Consider the following 4,883-nt stretch of genomic DNA (forward strand, 5'->3'; position numbering starts at 1 on the left):
GAAAGCTTGCCTGAGGTTTTCCACCTCCCAGCTGTGAAAGAGAAGGGCTTTAGTTCTTCCCCCACCTGTGAAGTCTGCAAGCCAGATTCACGTCCTCCCCTGGGTTCTGGCCAGGAGGCCTCTCACCCCATTCAAACTGTTACAAAGTTCAGCTAGCGAGTTCCTTCTCCCTGTGGAGCTGTGGAGTTTTACCCCTTGCTTTCTGGCCACCCTCCTGATGGATCCCTGTGGTGTCAGGCAGGAATGGGCTGCTTGGGGACCCAGTGAGCTCCCAGGGCCTTTCTGCTGCCTCCTCTGACCACTGTAGTTTGCTCAGCTCAGCTTTCCAACTTGACTCAGCTTCAGGAAAAGTCAGAAACTTCTCCCACGAACAGACCTTCAGCTTCTCCAGTGGGTGCGTGTGTTCAGAAGAGGAGGGTCAGATGGGCCTGGTGGCACATCTGTTTCAGATGAGAGGATGGCTTGAGCCCAGGAGACGGAGGTTGCAGTGAGCTCTAATTGTGCCACTGCAATCCCAGCCTGGGCAACAGACCTGTCTCAAAAAATAAAAAAATAAAATAAAATATACATGGCCAGGTGCAGTGGCTCACGCCTATAATCCCAACACAGTACTTCGCGAGGCTGAGGCGGGCGGATCACAAGGTCAGGAGTTGAGCCTGGCCAACATGGTGAAACCCCACCTCTACTAAAAATACAAAAATTAACTGGGTGCAGTGACGGGTGCCTGTAGTCCCAGCTACTCGGGAGGCTGAGTCAGGAGAATTGCTTGAACCTGGGAGGCGGAAGTTGCAGTGAGCTGAGATCACACCACTGAGATCACACCACCCAGCCTGGGTGACAGAGCAAGACTCCGTCTCAAAAAATAACAATAATAAAATGGAATAAAATAAAATATACGCAGCAGTAATGAGAGGGATGGGTAACCAAAAATGTCCCACTGCTATAAATTACCTCAACATGCTGGATGTGATTGAACTAACATCCCTTTAAATCCCAGCTACTCAGGAGGCTGAGGCAGGAGAATCAGTTGAACCCAGGAGGCAGAATTTGCAGTGAGCCAAGATCACGCCATTGCGCTCCAGCCTGGGTGACACAATGAGACTCCGTCTCAAAAAAAAAAAAAAAAAAAAAAAAAAAAAAAAAAAAAGGAAAAGAAAGAAAAAGAAAAAAAAAGAAAAGAAGAGAAGCCTAGAGAGATGATAATTAAGAAGGGGCTGAAAAGCAATACGATCTAGGTGGGGAGAGAAACTGAAGCTGCTACTGCCTGGGGGAACCTGTCTTTCTTGAATCCCAGGGTCTGTGTTACCCGGTGGGGATATGGAACTGAGACTCCACCCAGAGCCTAGGGCTCAGGAACATGCCCATTGGCAGAGACCAAAGGCAAGGATCTTGTTAGATCTTGGCAGAGACCAAAGACAAGCCCATCTTGGCCTGGGCTTCTTGGTGGAAGCAAACACGCAAATCACCCCCTGAGAACCTGTCACCACAGACTGAACTCATGGGTTTGGGGTGCAGTTCTATACTACTTGAATGATTCTGTAAACCCCAAGCTGACACGTTAATTTTCTGTGGTCTCGGGTTGGTAGCACTTTCCAGGCACCTTTCAGAAGCCAACATAAATCTGTTTTAGAGGGACACCACCCCACCCCTTAACCAGGCCTCACAGGACTCTGACCTGTAAATTCCAAATGCTTATATACAACCTTAGAACTGTTACGAAGCAAATAGGCTGTCTGCCCGAGGTGCACAAAAGCCAATAACCTGTGGCACTGAGTTCTGACAAGAGCAAGGCTTTCTTGCAAAACTAGTCAGCAAAGAGACCACAGTGGATTCAAATCTGTCTCCTCGATTTGGGGTCTGCAGCAAATTTATGGGCTCAGAGGGCCAGGGAAAGGATTTAGAAATGTTGGCTGAGCAGGGTTTGATTCGAGGGCTCTAAATTTGACCACTGACAGAAAGAAATTTCGAGGTGGTTCTGGTCACATTCGGTCTTCTTGGTTCTGAGGGGAGGATCACTGGTTCTGGGTGTTGTTAAAGGTCAAAGCTTTTTCTATTGTGCATGCTTGGGCTATAGGGCTTGCAGCTTTTGGCCCTGTTATACCTACAAGGTCACGTGTTATCAACAAAGTAGGACCAGTTTGGGCTGTCTCAAGGTTACATAACTAAGTCATAAACCACAGAAGAAACAAACAGTGTGAGTAAAGAACAATGGTAAGACCAGAGGCAGAAATAGAACCCCAAAAGGTAACAGATATTAGAATTATAAAATGTAGAATACATAGTAAGTATACTGAAAAATATTTTTTGAGACAGTGTCTTGCTTTGTCACCTAGACTGGAGTACAGTGGCACAAGCATGGCTCACTGTAGCCTCAGACCGCACCTCCTGACAAGCCCCAGATCTGGCCTCAGCCCCCCAAGTAGCTAGACCATGCCTGGCTAATGTTTGTGTTTTTTGCTGAGATGGGGTTTCGCCATGTTTCCAAGCTGGTCTCAACTTCCTAAACTTAGGCTATCTGCCCGCCTTGGCCTCCCAAAGTGCTGGGATTACAGGCATGAGCCACCGCACCCAGTGAAAATATTTAAAGAAACAAAAGACAGAGTTTAAAACTTGAGCAATGAATCAAAAAAGACATGGTAGATGTGAAAAGAACAGATGTGACTTCTAGAAATCAAAACAATCATTAAATGTAAAAGAGCTGAAGAGAGAATTCATGAAGATCTGAAGAAGTTACCCAGAATGTAGCACACAGAGAGAAAAAGTAAGAAGTATGAAAGAGAAGAGATGGGAACATAGAGTGAGGTCTAACATATGCCTAACTCAAGTTCCAGTAGGAGAGAGGAGAAATGGCAGGGAGAGGCAATACTGAAGATATGGAGACTGAGAATGGTGAAAATTAATGAAGGACATGAACTTTCAAATTCAAGAAACACAATGTGTTAGGTTCCTAGGGCTACTGTAACAAAGTACCACAAACTGCGTGACTTTAAACAACAGAAATTTATTCTCATGGTTCTGGAGACCAGAGGTCCAAAATTAAGGTATCAACAAGGCCATTCTCTTTCTGAAAGTTCTAAAAAAGAATCTGTTCCATGCCTATCTCTTAGCTCTGGTGTTGCTGGAAATCCTTGGCATTCCTTGACTTGTAGACTTGTTTTAAAATGTACCTGGGATTTTGGCTTTATTCAGGTATGGTGAGGCCACAGATCAGAGGTGATAGCCAGTTAAAAGACAGTTTGTTACTCACAGTTCCCAAGACGATAGGGGGGACATGCCACACCATGCAGGGCCATGGGGAAGCACCAGGGTAAGTCAGGAGGCAGAATGAGTGAGGACAAAAGGTGGACAAAAGGCTTTGCTGTGTTTTTTGAAGAAGGGCAGACAGGATAAACAGACTTAGGACTGGCTAGTTTGAATAATTTTGATGGGCTCTGGGCTATAGGAGTGGTCCCTTGTTATGGAGTGATTTGGGGCAGGGAAATAGTTGCAGGTTGCAGGAACCTGTTGAAAGGTGGCTGGTAAAGTTACGTTGAAGATATGAATTGGTTGGTTGGCACATCAAAGGCACATAATAAGCAAATCACTTATTCTCTGTAGGAATTAGCTGACCCAGGGAGAGGCAGTCTCTCTTGGATCAGTAAGGCCTCAAGATGTCAAAGCAATATAGGCATGGTGACTCAGGCCTCTAATCCAAGCACTTTGGAAGGCTGAGGAGGGAGGATCACTTGAGCCCAGAAGTTTGAGGCCAGCCTGGGCAACATAGTGAGACTGTCTCTACAAAAAAGTTTAAAATTAGCAGGGCATAGTAGTAGTTCCAGCTACTCTGGGGGCTGAGGTGGGAGGATCACTTGAGCCCAGGAGGCCGGGGATGCAGTGAGCCGTGATCTCACTACTGCACTCCAGCCTGCACTCAACAAAGCGAGATTCTGTCTCAAAACAACAACAACAGCAACAACAACAAAAGAAGTTAATAGCTTAGCTTCTGATGTATTCCAAAACTGTTGCACCCTAGACACACTGACAGCCTCAAAAGGAGGAGTTTGCATGATCATTGGTGGATACGGCTATTCTATGTAAATCCATTGGGACAAACAGTGCCTAAGCTGCACCTGTTGAAAAACAAGATAAACACTCTCCATCAAATAAAAGAGGTGCATTCATTCTGTTTTACCAACCTAGTCCCAGCAATGGGATACTGGTTTAACAGGTTATGGGGAAATGTGCTTAGATCTGTTCCTTTCAGCTTATTCATTCCTATCCTAATCTATGTTCTTCTCCCCCTTTGGAGATCCCTGGTTATTAATCTGGCTCTTATCTCCATGGCCACAAACTCAGCTTTTAATATGTGAAACTTCTAGGAAAGTCTACAGCAGGGGAAATGAAGGAATTCAGGGCATGTCACCCCAAATATGCTGCTTTGGAGTATCAGTTATTTTGAGTTGAAGGCACTTGAGAAATAGCACATGCAGGAAAGACTCTCTGACCCGCCATTTTCTACCTAAGAATAGGCCACACAATTGCCCACAAGAAAGGCACCCTCCCTTTACCAGGAAGAGAAGAACATTGTCATCACAAGTGACTATGAATCAAGGTTCCAGTGGATCTATATAAACACAACCAAAATAATCCTTATCTTTTAATTTTGCCCCCCATATATGTCCTAGTCCCTTCTCCACAATTTACTGCCTATAATGCAAACCCCTTTGTCTTGTCTTTTTTGTTGTTGTTGTTGAGACAGAGTATCGCTCTGTTGCCCAGGCTGGAGTGCAGTGGTGCAATCTCAGCTCACTGCAAGCTCTGCCTCCCGGGTTCACGCCATTCTTCTGCCTCAGCCTCCTGAGTAGCTGGGACTACAGGCACCTGCCACCACGCCCAGCTAATTT

The sequence above is a fragment of the Rhinopithecus bieti genome, unplaced genomic scaffold (assembly GCF_001698545.2).
Source record: "Rhinopithecus bieti isolate Rb0 unplaced genomic scaffold, ASM169854v2 scaffold_19615, whole genome shotgun sequence".
NCBI lineage: Eukaryota > Metazoa > Chordata > Mammalia > Primates > Cercopithecidae > Rhinopithecus > Rhinopithecus bieti.